Source organism: Cnephaeus nilssonii, assembly GCF_951640355.1.
Source record: "Cnephaeus nilssonii genome assembly, chromosome: 6".
NCBI classification, from domain to species: domain Eukaryota; kingdom Metazoa; phylum Chordata; class Mammalia; order Chiroptera; family Vespertilionidae; genus Cnephaeus; species Cnephaeus nilssonii.
In genome coordinates, this window is record NC_137077.1 from 93,221,452 (window position 1) to 93,245,747 (window position 24,296).

General features: G+C 45.8%; 1 protein-coding gene across 3 annotated transcripts in view; it reads right to left on the reverse strand.

Annotated features, from left to right (window-relative positions):
• Positions 1 to 24,296, reverse strand: part of SPATA13 (spermatogenesis associated 13) — a 366,978-nt gene that overhangs the window by 163,501 nt on the left and 179,181 nt on the right. Inside the window, exon 1 of one of the 3 annotated variants that reach the window (XM_079774092.1) lies at positions 1,734 to 1,917. The exons of the other annotated variants lie outside the window; for them this stretch is intronic. The gene's annotated coding sequence lies outside the window, so the exon portion shown is untranslated. Of the gene's footprint in view, positions 1 to 1,733; positions 1,918 to 24,296 lie in introns of those variants that run through there. 3 annotated transcript variants of the gene reach the window in all.

A 24,296-nucleotide genomic window follows, 5' to 3' on the forward strand; every position in this document is an offset into this window, starting at 1 on the left:
CTAACCACTCTGCGCCTCCCTCTTCTCTTCTGTAAAATGGGGACAGTAAGATTATCTGCCTTACAGGGATGTGAGGAGTGATGTTATCATTGCACATAAAGCTCTCAGAAGAGTGCTGGGCACTGGATAAATGCTACCTAATATTCATATTCATATCGATGTTCACTTTATTGAAGAACTATGTATATGATACTACTTCAGTAAGAAAACGAACAGGAGCAGATGGGCAGGTCCTGCTGGGGAAATGCAGGTGCTTGCTGCCGCCTCCTCCTGACACTCCGGATATCTTGCAAGGTCCGGGAGAACTGATTGGGAACGAGGAAAAGGAGTCTGAGATCATGCTGGAGCAGGAAAAATCACAGCCAAAGGAACTGAAGCAAGGTGTGGTGTGGGTGCGCACAGGCTGTTGCTGGGAAAACGCAGGTCAGGGAGAAGTAGGTAAAAGGCTAGAAAGCCCCCATGGGGAAAAAGTGGGGCGAGAATGAAGACAATTGGCGGTGCCTAGGAGCACAGAAAGAAAAAGCAGAGTCAAACCCAGTGGGAAGAAGATGGGGGCCAAGGGAGGAAGGTGGAAATTGGAATACTGGATAATGAAAAACAGCCACTGGCACTCTAAATGATGGCAGGGCCCGTACAGAGAACAACCTTCCCTCAGCACATGGAGGGGCGCATAATTTAACAGGCACCCAGAGAACAATGCAGTGAGAAGCTTGGAAGATGGGGGAGGGTGAACATCAAGAGAAAAGAACGTATTTGCTGGTAAAGGTGGAAAAATAAAGTAGAATGAAATGCCTGTGCCTGTTAGCAAAGGAGGGCCAAGAACGGATAGACCTGGAGCGGTTAATAGGGGAAAAACACCAGTCAACACAGAAAATGAGGTGGTGTGCGGAGAAAACCCAGCGAGGAGGGCACGGGTGATACGTGAATTTGGATAGCCTAGGTAACAAGTGCTAAATAATTCAAATTATTCTTCTATTTTTCAACATTATTACCCAAGGCTGGAAGGAAGCAACTAACCGAGTGTTGCTGCCTTTGGTTTGGTTTAGCTTTTCGCACTTGGCGGAAAGGGAAATTTGCTCGGGCTCTGTAAGTCTGCTCAGTCGGATGGGTGGCCCGCCAGCCCCGCCACCTGTCACCGAGTGCTCCCAGACGCGGGCAGCAGCGCTGGCTTCTACCTTCCTGGGGCTCGTGTGGCCATTCCCCCGTGTCGTGAAGAGACATGGAATCAAACTCGGAGCCCACAAACGCCAGGTCCCACGGTCTTTCCCGTGAAGAGACCCAGGTGGGACCTGGGGAGAGACTGGACGTCGGAGCGAAGTTCTCCAACCGCAGCGCTCCCGGTCCCCTGGGCCGGCCCGGGCCGCGCGGGTGGCGCCGCCGGAGGGAGCTGAGCGGTGCGGGGAGCGCCGATGACCGCGGCCCCGCTCCTGGCGCCATCCGCGGGGCGGCCAGGCGCGTGGAGCGCGAGGGGTGAAGTTTCAGGGTCCCCCCCTAGACGGTCCTGCTGGGGACGGCGCCTGCACGCCTTCCCCCCCGCCCCCCACCCCGGCCACGCCACCCGGCCACCCGGCCAGCCGAGGGCGCCGCGCAACCACCGCAGGGAACCAACAGGTGGGCAGCCGGGCGGCTCCGGGAGGAGGAGGCGGCGGGCATTCTCAGGCTGCGAACGCCGCCGCGCGGAGCTGATCCTTCTCCCGGGTTCCCAGCCCCACGCTCCCCTCGCGCAGCCTCACCTCTCGCGGCCCCCACTCGGCGGAGTCTCCAAAGTCAACGGATGCAAGACTTCCCTGCGACCCAGGGCCGGGCCGGGTCCCCCGAGTTCCAAGCGCGCCGGGCGCTCGCAGAGCCTCCGCGCCGGTGCGCCGCCTCCGGGCTGGCGGCGGGCGCGGGAGAAAGCGGCGCCCAAGGCCCGCCCGCGCCGCCGCCGCGGGGCTCCCCGGCCACGCCCCCAGCCGCGCTCCCGCTCAGGCCACGCCCCTGGCCCGGCTTTCCCCGCCCCCCTTTCCCCGCTGCCCAATGGAGCCAGGCCACTGGGCGGTTCCCTCACACCACGCCCCCAGCCGGCTTCCCACCCCCCTCCCGAACTCCCCCCACTTCCATCACATAGGTCAAGCCCGCAGCCGGGCTCCCGCCCATTGCACCCCACCCACGCGGGCCACTGGGTCCCTGGTCCCCCCTATCCTCCCAGCCATTCTCACCCCCACCCGCATTCTCCATCAGGGTACCCCCTAACCGCCGGCCACCCCCTGGCCCCGCTACACAACCCCCCTTGACCTCAGCGCCACTTCCCTTCAACTACACCCGCCTCCCACCCCCCACACGCCAGCCGGGCTTCCTTCCAGCCACCCTCCAGGGACTCCGGCGTACCACACCCCATCAAACCCCCAGCCTCGCCCCGGGCGGGAGGGGCCTCCGCGTCATCCCCGCAACTGCCCTCTCCCCCCCACACCCCCGCCGCACTGCGCACTCGGCCCCCACTCTGCGCACTCGCCCCCCCCCCCCCACTGCGCATTCGCCCCCCCCCCCTGCGCACTCGCCCCCCCACTCTGCGCACTCGCCCCCACCTCTGCCTTGGCGGGATGTTTGCTCTAGTCTAGGCGAAGGTACCTTGGTTGCAGTTTTCTGAGCAAAGGAAAAGCCAGGTAAGGATTTTTTTAAGCTGCGCGTTTCCTCAGGGCCTACCTAGGGCAAGCCTTCTGGGGACTGTATTGGTGAACTCACTCAAAGAACTACCATCAAAGAACTATCACCTTTGTCGTGCGGCTCAAAGCCTAATCATGAATTCACAGGAAAACCACAGAGGCAGCGCGGACCCTTCTTGCGCTGGGATCTGGGCCACAAATGTTCCGTGCTTGTTTCCTGATATGCAACTCATGGAATTCGTAAAATAAACACATTCTTTTTTAAAAGTGTCTGTTTCTTTATATGATTCGTTTGAGTGGTTATTATGCGCCAGCACTATTATTATAAACATGTAATACTTTAATAAAGAAGAACAATAACCACTATTTTTAGACTGAAGAACATATAAAATTATTACCCAATGAGAAGTCAAAATTCATTTTGTGTATGCTTTTTTTAAATGGTAAAAAGAAACTCTTCTGTATGATACTCAAATGGTGGATACATTAGTCAAACCCCACAGAATATACAACACGAAGAGTGAACGCCTTCATAATCATGTATCAATTTGGGCTCATCATTTGTAACAAATGTACCACACTGGTGGAAGATGTCAATAATAGGAGAAACTGGGGGGAAGATGGGGGGTGAAAGAGTAAATAGGAACTCTGTACTTCCCACTCAATTTTTCTGTAAACCTAAAACTGCTCTAAAAAATAGTCTATAAATTAAAGCACCCACCAAAATATTAATAGTAATCTCTGGGTAGTGGAAATATGGGACTTTTTTTATTATATTGTTTGAATCTTTATTGAAATTCCCCAAAGTTTTGACAATGAGCATGTATTTTTTAAAGCAGAAAAAAGTATTATAAAAATAAGCTATGGAAAATTTTAGAGACATAGCATGAGAGGCTAATGTTGAATGTCTCATTTCTACTTGACATAACCAACAAAATCTGCATGAAGCTCTCATAAATGTTAAAAAAGGAAATATTTTAGTATTGTTTTAAAAAAGAATATCAAGAGCTAACTTGAGAGGTTTTTAATTTTCTCTTTAGAATTAGCACAGATCTGAAAAGAAAGTCTGTGTCTCAAAGGATCATTCCTGCCTGCTTGGAAACCGTTATTACTATTTACATAACACTTTTTCTACTGAAGAAACACTATTTAAAAAAAAATTGACCTGCCCAGTAAATAAATAGATTTCTGCAGAGTTGTGAGAACTCAGCCTAGAGGCATCTGCTTCCCTGTGACTCTGGGCAATCAACCCTTTTACCTTTCTGAGCTTCTGCTTCCTCTTAAGTGAAAAGGGAAGGAATGGTACCTCTCTCTCTCTCTCTCTCTCTCTCTCTCTCTCTCTCTCTCTCTCTCTCTCTCTCTCTGGATTGGTTGGAAAATACAAAACTTTAGCCCAAATAAGATTCTTAGTATTGCCCTGGCTTGTGTTGCTCACTGGTTAGAGCACCAGCCTGCATACCAAAGGGTCACAGGTTCTATTCTGGGCACCTGCCTGGGTTGCAGGTTTGATCCCTGGCCCTGTCTGGGCGTGTGCAGGAGGCAACCAATTGATGTTTCTCTCTCTCTCTTTCTACCCCCTCTCCTCCCTCCTTTCCACTCTATCTGAAAATTAATAGAAAAAACATCCTCAGGTGAGGATTTAAAAAAAAAAAAAAAGACTCTTAGTATCATCTTAGCACATGTAGGTGCTTAATAATTATTGGTTCCTGTCCTTTTAAAAATATAGTTTTCAAGGTTTTATGGGAATCTGAGCTCCTGAGATAAAAGATATTTCTAGTTTTAGATTATTAACTTGGGTTGGAGGGAGGCAGGATGGTTCCAGAGGAAAACTGGTAATCCGACTTGGAGAGACTGGTGCTCTAAGCCCAGCACCATTACTAACTATGTGTATCAAGTCATTAAATCAGCAAACTTCTCTGGGTCTTACTTTTCTAACCTGTCAAAGGAGAGATTTGGACTAGTGATCTCTAAGTTTCCCTCAGCATCATTCCACAAGGAAGTAGTGACTGCTGAGTAAAAAAGAAGCCTAATCTCCTATAGTGGCCCCTCTCTGCCCACAAGACCAGCCATCACTCACTGTCCTGCAAACAAAGCTGACATCTGCATTCTGTCCTTCCCCACCAAAGGGAACCTCCAAAGGTTTCTTTGAACTATTCCCAACCCCCCCACCCCCATCTGCTGGTGCCCAACTCTGACTAGCAGCTTAAACTCCAACAGTGATCACTCTAAAGCTTTCACCAGAGAGGCACTGTAGCACCACTGTGCTTTCGCAGGATGGCATCCAGGGATAGAAACTGCCATCTCTCACCAAGTCTAAGGTGCACCTTCTTTTCACAAAATTACATCTCCAAAATTATGTGTCTTTCTGTTGATATTTATTGAGCACTTGATATGCTATGTCCTTTACGTTCATCATCTCCTTAAAGCCCCTGAGGCACTGTTCTCCTTTTAGAGATGAGAAAATAAAGTCCAGAGAAGCTGAATGCACTGCTAAGGTAACACAGCAAGTAAATGATGGAGCCAGGATTTGATGTCATGCTTCTGCTTTTAGACCCTGTGACGAAAGCAATACTCTGAGTTGCTCCAAGATTCTGAAGAAGCGCTGTTGTATTCAATCTGTTGAAAGCCCCCTCTCCTCAGGGATTTCTCAGGAGAAGGGACAGGGAGGAAAGTATTGTGAATGAATGTGCCCCCCTACCCCCAATTCCTATGTTGAAGTCCGACCCCCCAAATAAGATGGTATTAGGAGGTAGGATTTTTGTAAAGTAAGTAGATTTAGATGAAGTCAGGATGGTTGGACTCCATGATGGGGGAGGGGGAGTTAGTGATCTTGTGAGGACACAGCAAGAAGGTGGAAGGCGGGAAGAGAGTTCTCATCAAGAACCGAATATGCCAACACCTTGATCTTGGATCCCCAGCCTCCAGTAATGTGAGAAACAAATTCCCGTTATTGAAGCCACCCAGTCTGTGGCATGTTGTCATGGCAGCCCAAGCCAACTCAAACAGAAAGGAAACGCCTTTCTCTTCATTTAAAATTGTTTTCCTTTGAGGAGCTTCCCTATGGTACCCCTTCTGGTCCCAGGCTCCACCTGATGGGTGGGAGAAATCCACTGTTTTACCTACCGGGATAGAATGGACCTGATTTACTAGTCATTTAAGAGTAATTTACTGGGTGGGTAAAGGGGTGGAAAATGGAAGATAGCTGTAATACTATCAACAATAAATACATATTTATGTCACCTGGGTGGGGTGACTGGAGGTCTACACCTGTCTGGGGGTCCAGGGGGGACACCCAGGGAATATTAGCAAGAACTTTCCACCCAGACCTAAAGTCATGTTCTCCAATTGACTTTATCTGTGATATCACTGACATTTCTTTTTGTTGTTCTTGTTATTTTTTATTTATTTTATTTTTTCACTGACATTTCTTTAAATATATTTTTTTAAATTGATTTCAGAGAGGAAGGGAAAGGGAGAGAGAGAGACAGAAACATCAGTAATGAGAGAATTATTAATGGGCTGCCTCCTGCACGCCCCCTACTGGGGATCGAGCCCGCAACCTGAACATGTGCCCTGACCGGGAATCAAACCATGGCCTCCTGGTTCATAGGTGGAAGCTCAACCACTGAGCCACGCTGGCCGGGCTCACTGACATTTTTATCCTCATCTGTCAGTCTTGCTTCGTTATGGATGTGAGGGGGAAAAGAGGAGAATTGCCCCGGAAGCAGAAGGTAGGTCCTTAGAGAACTTGAGCCGCTTCCCTCCAGCCCTGTGTCTTTGGGAGAATGACCTAACCTCACTGTGACTTTCTCCTTATCTATGACGTTCTGTGGTAGATTAAGTGCGATAATGCATGTAAAGCCCTAGCTCAGTGCCCGGGAGGCTGTTGTTATTGATTAGAATCGATAAGAAGGATTTGCTGTCTTTTATTCTACAGTGTATTAGATCAGACAGCTCTAATTTATGCTTCCTAGGACGAAAGAATAATGATTGGCATTTTTCTAATTATTTTGGCGTAAGTATCTGTTTGGGGGAGGGTAGTGAGAGTCCAGTTATTTTGGGCAGAGAGAGAAGAGCAATTTTGTCCTCTTTGCCCAGGAATGGGGCGTTGAGGCTGATGGGGCTGGAGGGCATGGAGGGACACGGGCCAGGAGCCAGCTCAGCATCCATCTGCAGTGCCTTCCCTATGTGCTCAGCAAAAGGGATGCTTTCCCACTGGGAACTGGAGGAAATGTGATGGGCAGTGCAGCCATAAGGAAGAGAGAATGAGCAGTGAAACAGTGTCCCCAGCTTGCCTACCAGGCCACTCGAATTTGCACAGCATCATTGGGATGAAGGGCAAATAGCTGTCTCCGCATCAGCTTGATTCCAAAGTGGTTCTGAAAGCCCTGTCAGACCTCTCAGCCCCTCTGTAAACTGTGAAGCTAGGACTCAAGAGCGGCACTGACCAGACTGAAGAAGAGACTTTTCTGGAGCTCTCCACAAGCACAGTCTTTCTCTTTGCCTTGATCAAGCAACTCCTGAAATCCCGTCTTTATTAAAATGCCATGAGTGATACCTTCACCTCCCAGTTTTTGTTTTCTCACTCTGATCCCTTTATGGTGACACAGAATGCCCTTAATCCTCTACATAATGGGATCTCTACTCTTGGTGACAGAGCACTGGCTTCTGAGGCAGGCAGGTCTGGCCTCGAGTCTTCCTTTCACCTTTCATTAGCTGAGTGGCCTTGGATAACCTCTTTTGAACCTTAGTTTCTTCCTCTATAATAGAGAAATAACAATATCTATTCTGTGGTGGGGACTCGGGAGATGACTCCTGTAAAGAGTTTAAAGTTGCCTGATCTGTAGAGAGTATGTAATACAAGTGTCTACTAATACACAGCACACCTATGTCTGCCTGGTGAACTCCAGTGTCTTCTTTTTATTTTTTTTAAAATATGTTTTTATTGATTTCAGAGAGGAAGGTAGAGGGAGAAAGAGATAGAAACATCGATGATGAGAGAGAATCATTGATCAGCTGTCTCCTGCATTCCCCCACACTGGGGATCGAGCTTGCAACCTGGGCATGTGCCCTGACCGGGAATTGAACCATGACCTCCAGGTTCATAGGTTGATGCTCAACCACTGAGCACACCAGCCAAGCCAGTGTCTTCTTCAAGGCTCGCCTCAAGTTCATTCTTTGACGCCTTTCTGACTTCCCTAAGAAGGGTTCATTACTTCATATCAGTGACACCCTAAGACCTCAGACACAATTCAGTTTGAGAGCAGAACAAAAAGATTGTGATCTCCTTGAGGGAAATAAATTAATATACTTTATTTTTTAGAGCAGTTTTTGGCTTACAGAAAAATTAATCAGCAAGTACAGAGTCCTCACATATCCCCCTACGCCCCATATGTCCTTTATTATTGGCATCTTCCATCAGTGTGGCACATTAGTTATAAGTGATGAGCCAACATTGATATATTATTATTAACCAAAGTTTACAGTTTACACAGTTGGGTTCACTTTTGGTTTTACAGGGTTCTATGGGTTTTGACAAATGCAAGATGTCATGTCATGTATTCAGCACCACAGTATCATACAGAATAGTTTCACTACCCTCAAACTACCCAGCGCACCATCCTGCTCTCTTTCCTCTAACCAGTGGCAACCACTGAGCTGTCTACCATCTCTATAGTTTTGCCTTTTCCAAAATGTCGTATAGCTGGAATCATACAGTATGTAGCTTTAGGTAGTTTTAAATGCTTCAGATTTGGTGGCACCCTAAGACTTCAGATACACATTAGTTTTAACACTAATCAAAGAGGTTACTTTTAGAGGCAGTAATTTTTTTCTTTTACTTTGTTTATTTACTTTGGGATTTTCCATAATACTAAATGCGTAGCAGGAACTAAGAATGCAATCAAATAATAATATTGATAATCATCATACACCATTAGTTCTTATTATTATGCTTTAAAGTATATTACAAACATGAAGAACGGAATTAAAAAAAAAACACAAAACAATTTCCAAAATCAGAGATCTGATAGTCTAGGCAAGCTGCCAGGGCTTTTTTTGGCTGATTTTTAAAGGTCCTATTAAAACAATAATTCCTTTCAACTCTAAAATTCTAAGCAAACTCCTAATAACCACCATAGCCCGCAACTATAATTTGAGATGAACCATGTGACCAGTTTGGAATTTCAATTCTGACCAAACTCTTCCATTTTAAAACCTAAGTTAATTCTTTTTTTTTTTTTTCCTACTGACTTCAAAAGTTCAGGAGAGCAGCCCTAACAGGTTTGGCTCAGTGGATAGAACATCGGCCTTCAGACTCAAGGGTCCCAGGTTCCATTCTGGTCAAGGGCATGTACCTTGGTTGCAGGCACATCCCCAGTAGGGGGTGTGCAGGAGGCATCCGATCAATGATTCTCTTTCATTGATGTTTCTAACTCTCTATCCTTCTCCCTTCCTCTCTGTAAAAATCAATAAAATATATATTTTTTAAAAAGTTCAGGAGAGCAGATGGGAGAGAACAAGATGATTCTCTGTTTACTTATCAATGGCCTTTGAATAATGAGGAACAAGTTGAGGAGATAGTTATATTATAGGAAATCTGAAAACAGAGGGTTACTTCATAGATCAGACTATTAACTAAGGACTATTTAGAGTACTAGGTAAACCTCTAGACTTGAGGTGAGGGGGGAGGATGAATAAATTGATGTGCCAGAGAAATGAACTATAATAGCAATGGAATCTATACATAGATATATAAGAAAACAGTGGTAAAGTCATACACTGACTCAAGTCGATTAGAGCAGTCCTTAGGAAGTCGAGGGTTCTGGCATCTTCTCAGGCACATTGCACTGTTTGAGAACTAGAAACTGTTCCCTGAACATTTTCCTGAATTAGACTGATAATGTCTACCAGTGATAAAGTGGAAATGGCGGCACCGTTATGACAACTGCCATTCTCCTAGCAGGGTGTACTCTGGGCTTTTACCTACATCCCTTCATTGGGTCTGCATAATGAGAGCACAGATTTTGGTATCAGACAGAGCTCAATCTGAATCCCACCCCTGCCACTTTGTAGCTGAGTCACTTAAAAGCGAGTTACTTTATATCTCTTACCTTAGCCTCAGATACTTTTTATAATTATAGATACTGTATAATTTAGATACTGTACATAAATCGAAGTATAATTTAGATACTGTACATAAATCTTGCATGTACAGCTAGATAAATGTGTCTGAGAGTCTCAGTTTTCTCTCAGAAAAATGGGGATAATAATACCCACTACCCAGAGATGTCATGAACATCAAGTGAGAACATATACAAATGTCGTCATAAAATAGCCCCAAGGGACAAATTCCAAACTCTGTCCTCTTTCAACCATACCCCCACCAGGCCACTTCCCAGCCCTTTGTCATGGACATCAATCTCCACAAATATTTCAAAAGTATCTCTTCTTTTAGACTCCATTCTCTGCATCAGTCCCCAGGAAGTATGTGCTCTCTCTACATGACTTAAAAGATAAGAGAATTGCGACTCAACAACGTCAAGGGTATTTGTGATTTCTTTTACAGAAAATGACCACACTTTTTATTGCAGTTTACTGGGGAGCATGCCCTCGACCAAGTATCTTCTGTAGAAAGTGGCCTTGGCTGCCTTTGCTGATTTCTTCATCTAAAGAGCCTACTTTCTTCATGGTTAGTCCTAGATTGTCAACGTCTTCACTTTTCTGCCATGTATTAGCAGACCGATTGCGGCATCATCTATTCCTTGTCTACATGACAAGAATCAGTCTGTTCACACAAAAAAGGCAGCGAAGGAGACATGCGCTAAAGGAAGGTTGGCTATGTGGGCGGTACAACCCAAAGACAGGACAGCAGATGGACGACGTGGCTCGCACGTCAGAGGCCCTGGGACCACACAAGCGCCTGTTTGGAAATCCCGAAGACACCCAGGCCAGTCTAGCATTAAGGCTAGCTTGCAAAAAGCTAATGTATTTGAAATGCACTAGAATGTTACAATGTTGACTTAATGTTTGAGGAGGTGGGAAATGCAGATGAAGTCAGGTTGAGGACAGCGTCGAGAGAACACAGTCTCAGCTCAGGAAATATCATTAGACGTGAGCACAGATGCAATGCAGACTTTTTCGGGCTCCTGCTCAGTATTGCTTTTTGTGTTGCTCCTTTGCCTTTATCATATTTGACTACATTATGTATTCAAAATACATGAGAATTAGGGGTGAAAATTGCAGTTATAACGTAAAAGGTAAAAGTGAGAAAGAAAAGAGATAGCATCCAGCCCTGAACACGGGATTGAGAGAGAGACCAGTCCTGGACATGTCCGTTCCCCCAGGACAGGGACTTTGGATCATTCATCATATCAGCCCTAGCACCTTGCTCAGGTGACCATAAGCTTGATAAATGAACAAGTCGCGTATGAATACAGAGACATCTGGCACTACACAACTTTGAAAAGGCCCCGGTACAGTTCTGTGAGGGACCGAGCTGTGGGACAAGGTTCTGTGAGCCCAGATGCCGGTCACTTGAGGAGAATGTAGGGGGAGATGTGACTGAGACGTGGGTGGCTGGAGCACTTTCATGAATTTATCCTATTATAGAGACAGAGCTCCCACCAGGCAGACAGCTGGAGATGTGAAAATGGCATGGACACAGCCGTCCCCATGGAGCTCAGAATCCAGTGGAGGCAAGGAGGGGCTTGTTGCATAAGATGTGGCAGGTGCTGTTGAGAAGGGTGTGGGGGCAGTGAGGCGCTGAGGAGAACAACGGAGTCCTAACCACACACTCGCCTGGGTCCCACGGCATCGGATGTGCTTTGTGGCGGCAGGCATCACGCCTGGCCGGTGTTTGCTACTTCCAGCAGGTCTCCCAAGGTTACAGAACATGGGTTCCCTGAGAACTGAACCATGTCTCTCCAGCGGCACCCCCTCTCTTCTCTTCCCTGTGCGGCCCTCTTCCTGGGCCAGGTACAACATCAGCTCATTATTATCAGTGGAATCACTCAGCATTGCCTAGAATGCTGAGTACTGTTAAAGACTATAAGGATAGGAAAAACAGCCATGTCTATTCATGCCTATTTAATATCTAATATGTGTCAGGTTGTGTTTTGAGTGTTTACATGTTTTTGCTCACTTAGCCCTCACAGTAACCCTGCAGGATAGGAGCTGCTCATTGTCCCATTTTACAAATGAGGAAACCAAAGACTCTCTAGGGACGTTGGCAACTTATCCAAGGTGACCCATGGCTGGGACTTGAGCCGGAACAGCTGAGCCCCAGACCCCACCGTCTCACAACACGGTGCCTTCTAGGAGGTAAACAGAACAAAAGGCATGGAACGGGAGGCTAAGTACAAAAAACTGTCAAAGAAAATTAGATGTTCAATAGACTAGCAGAAACACAAATGTAGAAATGTACATGGAAGTAGGTGAGGAGATATTAGTAAGGTAAATAATAAAGACATGTAAAATCATTTATTAAAATTATGGAATAATCTGGGATTGTACATATATGTATGCACAACTGAAAACATTTATTATGAAATCTTGGCAGAGACAGAACTTCCAGGTTAATACACAGGTATTTTCATTCTCTCCAAATAAATGGGTTGTGAAAGATGACGATTTTTATATTACTGCCATTATTATTGTCTAGTGCATGATCACTATGTGCATATTTCACTTCATTGTTAAAACCACCCCAGGGAAAGTGTATTATTATCTTCATTTTGCAAATAGGGAAACTAAGGCACAGAGAGTTTAAATAAATGACCCCAGGACCTCAGCTGCATGTGTTTGTGGGAACTAGGATTCAAACGAAGGTTTGATTGGCTTTGAAAGCCCCCATGCACCCAGTATGGAGACCTCACCGCTCGGGAGGACCCGTCACATTCACAGCACAGACATTGCCGGGCGAGAGCAGGAAGCACCAGAATTTGGAGGCCATGGCTTGGCTTTCATTTCCAGAACCGTGTGACGTGGGGCAAATCCCTTAACCTGTGTGAATGGTAATGTTCTCATCTGGAAAATGATGAGAATTATATCTCTTCAGGATTATTGACAGAAAGAATTAAAATAAGTGAAGGCCTAGACAAGAACTTGTCAACACTTTAGTGTGATGGGGCCGGGGAATGAGGGAGAGGTTGTGATGGTTAATTTACGTGTCAATGTGGCCGGGCATGGTGCTCAGTTGTTTGGACAAACACTAGTCTAGATGCTGCTGTGAAGATGTATTAGATGAGATTAACATTTAAATCAATAGACCCTGAGTAAAGCAGATTACTCTTTACTGCTGGGTGGGCCTCATCCAATCAGCTGAAGATTTTATTTATTATTGTATTTTTAATAGTTCTTTATTGTTGAAAGTATTACATATGTCCTCCTTTTTCCCGCATTAACCCCCCCAGCCCACACCCATCCCTCGCCCCAGGCCTTCAACACCCTATTGTCTGTGTCCATGGGTTATGCATATATGTATACAAGGTCCTTGGTGATTACCTCTCCACCCCTGTGCCACCCCTCTGCCCCCCCCCCCCCCGCCCCCGCTTCCCTCTGAGATTCCGCACTCTGTTCCATGCTTCCATGTCTCTGGATCCACTTCACTCATCAGTTTATTTTGTTAATTAGATTCCACATATGAGTGAGATCATGTGATATTTGTCTTTCTCTGACTGACTTATTTCACTTAGCATAATGCTCTCCAGGTCCCTCCATGCTGTCTCAAAGGGTAAGAGATTCTTTGTTTTTACTGCTGCATAGTATTCCATGGTATAAATGTACCACAGATTTTTTATCCACTTATCTACTAATGGGCACTCGGGCTGTTTCCCGATCTTAGCCATTGTAAATTGTGCTGCTATGAACATAGGGGTGCATACATTCTTTCTGATTGGTGCTTTGGGTTTCTTAGGATATATTGCTAGAAGTGGGATCACTGGGTCAAATGACAGTTCCATATTTAATTTTTGAGGAAACTCCATACTGTTTTTCATAATGGCTGCACCAGTCTGCTTTCCCACCAGCAGTGTACTAGGGTTCCCTTTTCTCCACATTCTCACCAGCACTTGTCATTTGCCAATTTGTTGATGGTAGCTAATCTGACAGGTGTGAGGTGATACCTCATTGTCATTTTCATTTACATCTCTCTAATGATCAGTGACTTTGAGCATTCTTTCATTTGTCTCTTGGCCATCTATCTGTATGTCCACTTTGGAGAAGTGTCTATTTAGGTCCTTTGCCCATTTTTTAATTGGATTATTTGTCTGCCTTTTGTTAAGTTGTATGAGTTCCCTATATATTTTGTATATTAACCTTTTGCACTCGGATGTCGAGTGTGACGGTTATTGAATGTATCAATAATTTGAAATATAAAAAAATCCAAATAAATAAGTTTGTATGAAAAGAAACTCCAGTTTTTTATTCTATTGCCGCGCTTTGTAAAATCTGGGGTATTTAAAAAATTAAATCCCGAGTAGAATAAAGGAATCGAGAAAAAAGCAAGCGAGTGCAAAGGGTTAACCCTTTATCAGATGTATCATTGCCAAATATGTTCTCCCATACAATGGGCTCCCTTATTGCTTTGTTGATGGTTTCTTTTGCTGTGCAGAAGCTTTTTATTTTGATGTGGTCCCATTTGTTTATTTTCTCCTTAGTTTCCTTTGCCCTAGGAGATGTCTCTGTAAATGTATTGCTACAAGAGATGTCTGAGATTTTTCAGCTGAATGTTTTAAAAGCAAAAATTAAATTTTTCCAAGGAGGAAGGAATTTGGCCTCAAAACTGCAACATACAAACTCTGCTTTAGTTGCCAGCCTACCAGCCTGTCCTGCAGAATTTGGACTAAATATCTCTCTCTCTCTCTCTCTCTCTCTCTCTCTCTCTCTCTCTCTCTCACACACACACACACACACACACACACACACACACACCATTATATTCTGTTCATTCTGTTTCTCTGGAGAATTCTGATTAATACAGGGGTGGAGGGCAAGTCTGGAAAGACTTCAAAAAGGAGATCCTGCCTGAACCAAGTTCCCCCCAAAGAGCAGACACGTACCAATCAGAGACAACTAATGGGATCCCAGTGCTCAGGATGCTAAGGAAAGCTAAAATGTAACCAAGGCTATAATCTGCTTTCTAGCTGACAGGCAGAAGGTAAGTTCTATAGGATGCCAACTGAGTGATGTGTGGAGCCAGGGTGCACCTGGTGGGGGGTGGAAAGAGGAGGAAACTTAGGTGGTTTAGAGAGACAGACGCAGTGGGGGCAGAGCAAGGAGGAGGCAGAAGGCTCTTGAGAGCTGAGGCACCTCAACGAAGGAAGGGCCTGGATGATCTCCTCATAACCTGTGCTTCTCACTCACCATTTTCTGATTTGACCATCCATCCATTTATCTACCTAAAGTCTCAGCATCACCCAGGCCACAATCTCCTTCAGGGCCGATGCCAGAAGCTTTCCCCGGCCTGGGACCTACTTCTGGTGGCCTGTCTGCCTGGAAAGCCAGCCTGCAGTTCTCTACTTGGCAGTCAAAAGCTATTCCTTCTTCAAGGCTCAGTTCACACATTACACCCTACCCTTCCAATCAGTGGAATTAAGTATCCCCCTCATCCTTCTTTACATAGTTCTTTTAGAATTATGTGTTTGTCTAGAATGTAGGCATTAATAAATATTCATTGAATAGATTGGGCTAGAAAAGATTGGCTTAGATTAGAGAGATTTTTAAGCAACCATATCCGTGGTCATATGACTGATCACTGTCTGAACTGAAATTCTACTCCAAGTTTTTAGCTCTAAATTCAGGAGTCTTTCCACTAAGAGTGTGGGGCACCCTTGGGGCAGTTCCCAATTCCTGAGTAGGTGATGGTAGAAAGTTAACAAGCATCAGCATCTAGAGTTTACCATAGCCAAATTTGGACACAAAATTCTCATTGACTGAAAGGGAAGGTCCAGGAGCAGAAGACAGGTGAAATGTCAGAATATGTCTCAAATTTCTGACCACAATGCCCAGTAAGAATCATGCTTTACATTATAATGCAGTAGATACATTCATGAACATAGGCACGTGGAGAAAATATTTACAAGCAACGTTGACCCTTGCCACATGCAATGTGTTCTGATATTCTCTATTCTGTCTTATATTGTTTTATTTGGTTCTGGTGGACTAATGGGATCCCATAGTTAGAAAAACACTACAGTAATCAGTAATGTGAGATGCCTTCCCCCTGCTTCTTCTTCCTTCTCCCTTTTTGCCCCTCTCTTCCTCCGCTAATGCAATGACAGTTGGTTCCAGCTACCCATCCTCTTACACCTGCCTTCCAAACAAGTGGATGCTATTTCCCTTTTCCTGGTAAATTCTAATTGTAACTTTAAAGTTACTGAAAATTTTATTTATACAATAACACTGACATTATATGTTCTATGTTATCATATAATTGAAAAACCAAAAAGGGGCTCTTTTTCTCTTCTATTTTAATCCTATATCATAAAAGCCCAGTGACTGAACCGCAGAACAACCAGAATGACCAGTCAACCAGTTGCTATGACGTGAATTAACCACCAGGGTGCAGACGCTCAACGCAGGAGCTGCACCTGGTGGTCAGTGCCACCACAGTGGGAGCACCACTCAGCTGACCGGGATGAGCGGCTGCTCCCGCTGTGAACCCCTGGCCGATGGGCAGGAACCCAGGTTGCGATCATTGCCTCCTCACTCCAGGCTCCTCCTCCTCACTCCAGGCGCCTCCTCCAGACACCTGCAGGCCGTGCAGCGCCGCTTCCGGGCTCGCAGAGCTGACCCCAGAGGCTGGGAGGTGGGTTCGTGGCCGCGGAGGGACTGAGGCCTACTCCTGCCGCCTCTCAGTGCTATTGTTCCTGGGCCCAGCCCCGGCCCAGTCCCCTGGAGAGGCTAGTGCTCCGGCTCCACAGAAGATGCTGGGCCAGGGAGCAGCTGCTCAGAGGACGGGTCCACAGCTGCTGAGCAGACTGGGATGAGTGGCACTCCCACAGCAGGCTGATCCTGCAGGCCAGGCCCCCACCAGTGCACGAATCCCGTGAACTGGGCCTCTAGTATTTCCAGAAAGCCCATGAACTCAGTCTGGTGGTTGTTAGGCCTAACTATGCTGAGGACTACATGCTAACATTCTGACTCCCGTGTGGGTCTCTGAGCCTCTTCTCAGTCACACATAAGGTTACTGAGTGGTCAGTTACAACATCCGAATCCTCATTCTATTTCTTTGTTTGTAGGCTGTTTACATTTTCTGAGGCTAGTCACCATCACTGAATCACAGCCCTCTCTGTGGCACGCTGAGACGAGCCTTTCTCTACTGGTAGAAATGCTCACGGAAACCAAGAAGAATAAACACGCTGGCCTACTGACAACAGCTCCCGTGACCTCCCTTCCCTCAACCACCCTCCCTGGCCTCCTCAAGCTTTCCAAATTTCTCTGTACACACACTCATGCTAGAATAGAATGTTCGTGCTCACGGGTTTTGCTTATCTAATTTATTTGGTCACTCAAGCCTGTGTGGGATGCAAACAATTGTAGGTGCAAGAGAACAGTCGAGCCAGTTGCTTACAGAGCTTCTCAACTCTCCAGTCCAACCAAGTCCCCGGTCCGGTTTTCAGTCTCTGCTCAATCCGATTACAAATGGTGACATTTGAACTCCTGTGAGGGTAGACCAGGTGTTTGGATTTGGACCAGGTACCTCAAAGCAGGTCCTCCTCCAGGAGCCCTGGCAGGCAGAGTTACTGAGGAGAAAACTGGGCTTGGTTAAATTTCTTTTATTTTTTTTTTCAAATTATAAGAGAAAGTTTATTTAGAAGCGTGGACAAAAAAGAGGGAGGGAGTGACCGGGCTTGGTTAAATTTCTAAGTTTGCTTAGGTAGTTAGGTAGTACAGCACACAGCTGGACTCCAGCTTATTTTCTTTCAATTCTGTGGGCATTTCTGCTATGACATGATGCATACATGCATTTCTAAACACACACACACCTCTCTTGTTCTGTAAAATTGTGCACAAAAGACTGCAGGGTTCAGGGGAGAAGCAGGGCTGAGGCAGGCCACTCAAACCCTTACAACTTTATCGCCAGAGCCCGAATGAAGTAATAATCATCCTAATAAAAAGGCTACACAGTGAAAGGGCATGTTAGATTCCTAGTTAAAAAGATATACAACAGCAAATATAGGACTTCATCTTTTAAAAAAGAGGGAGTGTAAAGTGGGGACTTGAACAGATGTTTGCACAACCTTGTTCATAGCAGCACTGCTCCCAATAGCCAAGTGGTGGGAGCAACTCAAGTGTCCACTGATGGATGAATGGGTAAACAAAATGTGATATGTCCGTACAATGGAATATTATTCAGCCATAAAAAGAAGGAAATTCTGGTATGTGCTACAACATAGATGAGACTTGAAGATATTATTGCAAAGTGTTAAGCCAGACACAGAAGAACAAATATTGCATTATTCTATTTCTACGTCAATGGACTCAGGATTCCCAGAGTCTGTTGCCTGAGGCTCATGGAGATAGAAAGCAGAAAGGTGGGTGCCAGGCACTGGAGAGAGGGGAGAATGGGGAGTTAGTGCTTTTTGGGGTACAGTTTCAGTTTTGCAAGTTGGAAAGGGTTTGGAGATGAGGGTGGTTGCACAAATGATCTCTTTAAAAAAACCTTCCTTTAGGTTTGGAATTTCTTTCATCAGCATGCACCGAGTGTGCTCAGTGTTACAGACTGTGGAAAAGAATAAACTCGCCTGGAGGCCTATTGACATAAATGAAGAACCACCAAAATGTTTCTTTCCCTTTATTCCATGTGAAATGCAGTTTTGCCAGGAAGAAAACATTTTAGGTCTGAATAAGGTCTCTTAAAGGAGGAATTTGCACAAATGCTCAAAATTAGGGGAAGGGCTTAACAAATATCAGTCCATCTGGGGGATGCGACATTCCACAGTATAGACGGCATAGAAAACTACAGCATAGAGCCAACTGCAGTGGAAAGTGCTTTAGAAACAAAAGGATATGCTAACTGGATGTGTAACATAATCATGACATTTAAAAACACCTGTGGGCAAGGAAGAAAATTATTAGTGACTTAAAAAAATTTCTGTGCACTTCCTGTAATGATACCATCTAAAAACATTTTTAAGGTTGCTTAGAGCCTACATTCCTCTATGTTAACTATTACAGCAGTTGCTATGTTGTTTCTTATCTCATTAAGGTTATGTAAATAAGACGCTGGACTACCTAGTGGTGTATCTCCTTAAAAGCAGTTCTAGTTATCAGTTCCTATCTTTAAATGGATATCCTGTAGACCCGCCCACATGGAAGCCAATGCCCCATTCCATAAGAGGAACCACCTTGCCTCTGGGGCTGGAATATTCACACTTAACTGGCTGTAATACCTGTCAATCATCTTTGAATTTAGTACAGGCTTTGTCAATGGACTCAGATTATCCAAAGTCTGTTGCCTGAGGCTCTCTCTATCCTAAACAGAATGCAGATTGGTGCTGCCTATAACACCATTTCTCCATGTGTCACCTTACTGTCTAATCAGCCAAGGTTTCCAAATGCATTTTCTTCCTAGCTTCCAAGGCTCTCGGGAAAGTGACCCCCACGCTACCCGTCCAGTGGAAGTGTCTCACGCTCCCTGTACTCAGCTTCAAGCAGACCAGGCCTCACATTTGATGGCTGTGTGTCTGCCTTCTTCCTCCCATCTGAATAACCTCCTCCTCCCCCCGCCAACATAAAGCTTTCTCCTCCAAGACGAGCTTGTGCTCTCTCTTCCATGAAGTCTTAGCCAGTCCCTTCTAGGAGGATTTCCCCTTCTACGCCTTTTCACCAGCACCCCCACTTGGCAAGTAGCCATCCTCTGTGTTCTGTTCATGCACGTTTCTCTCCGTCTGGATTATGAGTGAGGCCTTCCTGCTCTGAACAAAGAACTTTCGGAAATATGTATTAAGTCACCTATAAGTACTCTCGTTGGGTTAACTTCCTCTTCTTTATTCTAGTGCATCATATAACAGGCAAAGCCATGTCCTGTTCGTCTTTTAAAAGCACACAGTTCTCTAACACCTTTTTCCTCAGCATGCCCTGGCTTTCTACTTGCACCAGACAGCCCCTCCCCAAAGTCCAACAAACCTCATCCTAGCCACTAATCCTTCATCTCTGGTCTGTAAACTGGGAATTGTCAGAGGAAGTATCTGCTAGTCATCCTCTGCCGCGGCTCAAATCTAGCTCCACAAATGCTGTTGGGCAGGTGCCAGCCTCCACCCTCTAACTTACCAAGGCCTGTGATTATTCTCATTACATCTGCTCACATTTCCCTCAGTTCAGGTCTTCTGTGTCCGCACATTAACTGAGAACCCTTAGAGCGGCACCCTAGGAGGGAGGCTCCAGCCGGCCTCTGTGCATAGACTCTTTTCCTCTGAAGGGACGTCTGTGAGACCTTGTTCAAAGACCCTGCAAAGTCAGTGTCTGGCTGGAATCGTCCAGCGATTTCACAGAGCCACAGCTGTTCCAGAGACGGCCCTAATACCTTCAACAGAAAGCAGGAGGTTACATGACACCTGCCGTCCAGTTAGTTGGTATTTTGTGGCCATACTAACAAATCAAAATCATTAAAGCACTAGAAGAATTTATTTACACATTGATACATTTTAATATTTTAGTATGTATTTATATATTTATATATTTTAATCAAGTAACCTATCCATGCCTTTCTATACTCTTTCCTCCTGACATCACCAGCACCCAAATTATAAAGTGATATCAGTGATGCCAGGGAGTCGAGAAGAACGTGGTGGGCACAGGTTTCCTCTGGCGGCCTGGCCCGGAATCGTGGCTGTTGTGGTCTGCTGCAGCCTTTCCTTCTGCCTATGTTCACAATGCCCCTCTCCTCCCCCATACTCTCCCCTCATCCCTGCCCAAAGGACCTCCATGTCCTCATCCTCCATGAGGTCATAGGTCAGCTAAAATCTTAGTCCAAGTTTGGGGAGGAACGAAGGACTTGGGGAGACGGGTCAGCACTGCGAGTCTGAGGGAGAGCTCAGGGCAGGAACTGGGAGACAAAGGCAAAGGGGTGGAGAGCCAGGTGGGAGCAGAAATCAGCTCATCAGCCGTGTTCTATTTCTTGCTGCTGCCACCGGGACCCAGAACCAGTCTCTGTGGCTCTTTGCCCTGGGAATGTGGAATGAAGCTGGCTGGCATGCTGCAACCAGGAGGGAGCTGAGGGGCAGGACCAGCAGCCTGCAGGGACCAACGAACCTCCAAGAGAGCTCCCCAGGGTGTTCAAGCACATCCCGCACAGTGTGGCCCCAGAACGAAGAGCTTTGTCTCCCCGCACCCTGACTCTTCTCATGCTAGCCGCCTCTCCGGTCAGCATCGTTCCTGGGATGTAGTGCTGAGTGAAAGCGCCCCTGTCTTTCCCCTTGTCTTTTTGGCAAAGGATGTAGAGCTTACAGGCAGTCTTCATCTGTCCATTTGATGTGGAAAGACGAGGTGGGAGGCAGTGAGTACCTGCTCTTCACTTTGGTGTGATGTCCGTAATGCACGTGAGGCGTGTGATGAAGTGGGTCATAGATCTGGGTTCAGATCCTGCTGGTGTGACCAGCTAGAGGCAGGACACGCCTCTCTAGGAACTGTATCCCTACTCTGCAAAGTGGGGGTAATGATAACGACCTCACAAGGCTAGGCAGGGATACGGACAACACAAGGTCTGAGAGTCACTGAGACATTCCCCACCCCTCACGCTCCGGCCAACCCTGGACCAGGCCCTTCTCACTGACATGACCTTACCTAATTTCAGCACAGCCAAGGAGGTAGGTATGGTTACTCCCATCCTACAGGTAAGGAAATCGAATAAATGACTTGCCTAAGGACATCTGGCCAGAGAGCCACGTGTGGAAGAGCCACATTTCCGGTCCTATCTCAAGCCCTTTCTCAACCTCTGGGACTGTCCCACTGCAAGTTTCCAGAAAGTTTCTGAAAAGAGTTAACACCCCCCTACACACACCCCCCCTCAGTGTTAGGTGTTCTGTGTTTCCATTTGTGGGGTGTCTGAGTTAGCGTGACACCCCCAAGCTCAGGTAATGCATCATCTCTCTCATCTGACCTCAGGGTTCCAAAGCCTGGGGAGAAAGACCAAACTTGGAAAACAATGAGTTTTTAAGTTTAGAAAGCACAGTTTTCTTTTCTGCCTTGGGCCATTCATCTTTAAACAACAGGACTGTACATCCATTGATCCAAAATTGATCCATATTCATGATGTGATGCCAGTATTTGAGAAACTTTACCAACACCAAACTTCTATTCTGATGCCTTCGCCTCCCAACCCCACTCCAGTTGGCACTTAGAATTTTTTTAAGAATTGGAAACAACGGGCAAAGAAAGAAGAGAAAGAAGGATGGGGAAGGCAGAAAGCGCACTGTGGTGTCCCTCCCAGATCTCCAGGCACTTGCACCGGCCTCACACACTGAGAACTTTCCAGCCATTCTACTGCAGGCACCTGGAGCTCTCTGGTTTGGAATGGGCCGGAGTGCCAGGAAAAGCATGCCGGGAGCAGCCCTCGTCATGACCGCTGAGGCTGGAGAAGAAATGCCTCTCCTGCCGGCTCTCTCACCTGTGCCTCCTGGGCTCACCTCCCACATGAATGACCGAGACTGAAGTCATTGTCTCGGGACCAGCTCTGGATGAGCCCGACCTAAGAAACAGCTTGTAATCAGTCAAAGGCAGTGCTGGACTGGGAGCTGCTTGGGCAGGGAGAGCAGGCCCTGGTTGATGACATGTCTCTGCTAACGGAGAAAGAGCAGGACCGCCCGCTCAGTCTTCTCTCAGATCCCCGAGGCAGGGAAATGAACTGTCTTCAAGGGAACCTTGGGCCATGAATCACGGTTCCACACTCTAAGTCAAGTGAGTGAGCTGCCAACTTCCTGGGAAGTACAGAGAATATTAAATGCTAATAAAAGCAAATGAAGTAATTCTATGTTAAGAAACAATTCTTAAAAACACTCACACAAAGGGTCAATGTAAAGATTTTTTAGATGTACCAAAAAGAACACAATATCTCTTCTGTGGCACTTCCGTCCCAAACGCATGTTTCCAACATGAGAGAACACCAGACAAGTCCAAATGGAGGGACTAGCTGGCTGGTGTTCTCTGGAAGTACAAATGCCATGAAAGACAAAGGCTGAAGTACTGTAACCACGTGGAGAGAAGAGTTTAATTTGACAATGAAATGCAGTGTGGACCCTGAACCTGACAAAGGACATTTCGTGGGGGAAGTGGCGAATTTGGAAGAAGGCCTGTGATTAGCACGTAGTATTGTATCAATATTAACATCCCAGTTTGGATGATTACACTGTGGTTATTTCAGGTGTTAACATTAGGGAAAGCTGGGGGAAGAATATGCAGGAACTCTGTCCCATTCTTACAACACTTTGGAAGTCTAAAAGTATTTTAAAGTAAAGGCTAAAAACACGTTCCCTACAAATGTTTAACCTGATTCAAGCTTGCTGTAACAGCAGGACTGTAAATCATAATTGGAGAAATCTTGTTTCATTGTTGCTGGTAAAAATGCAAAAAACAGGGGAATGACACTGCCTGGTCTACTTTTTATCACCACTCAAGCCAGAGCATTCATAGTAGGATAGCAAAGTCCTGGTTAGCCCATTCTGGGAAACACTGTTCTTTAAGGTGTTGTTTCTACAGGTTCATCTGAGAGGGCTGAGCCAGGTGAATAAATAACTACATGAAGATCTAACACCCCATTTGCCAGTCTAAGTTAAATGGCAGTTTTGAAGAAAAGGAAAAATGCCAGACTTTCCCAAAGTGGTGGTTAGTCTGCCCTGAAACAGCACATTATTGCCCTTGAAGTGATGCGTGAATTAGAAAAAAAAATTGACAATGTTCACTAATAATATATTTGGATCTCCTTTTCGTACCCATCTGAGGCTTCATAGCTAGTGATACAAAAGGCAACCGTTTTTATAGGTTGGCCTATTTCTTACTTACTTAACAAACATCCATTAAATACCTTCTGTGTACCAGGCACTAGGGCTGCAAGGATAAAAAGGACTCCAACCATTCCCTCGTGAAGTATTCCTATTCGAACAGAGACTGCCCTCATTAATCATGGCATATTGACAGACCCCATGGTAGAGTCAGGTGCAAAGTATTTTTGGAATATAGGAAAGAGAAGAATTAGCTCAGATGGAAAAGTCAAATATGACTTTGAGGAATAAGTAGTTTGTAATAAGAAAATAACAGAAGAGTGTGTGGACTTGTGAAATCTCATATGTTCAAGACTCGAGTGTGGCTAGAGTGCATAGGGAGGCAGAAAGTGGCCGAAAATTCCAAAGCACTACCATGGCCCAAGGTTAAATAGTGACCTTCATTAGAATTCCTCAGGACACTTAATAAGTTAATTTTTAAAATATTAAATCTCACCACGCCCTTTTAAGATTTTATGAAACAGATAAGCTTTGGTGGTCATGATGTTATGAATGTGGCAGAGATTCATCTGAGAAGTGAATCCTGTGCTCATCAATAAAGAGGTTAGAAATTGACCCAGATTTCATGGACCCACCCACCTCATTACATAAGCAATCTCAGCTTTCTTACTTAAGTGAACTGCAGAGATTCATAAACAATACCTAGCTTACTTGT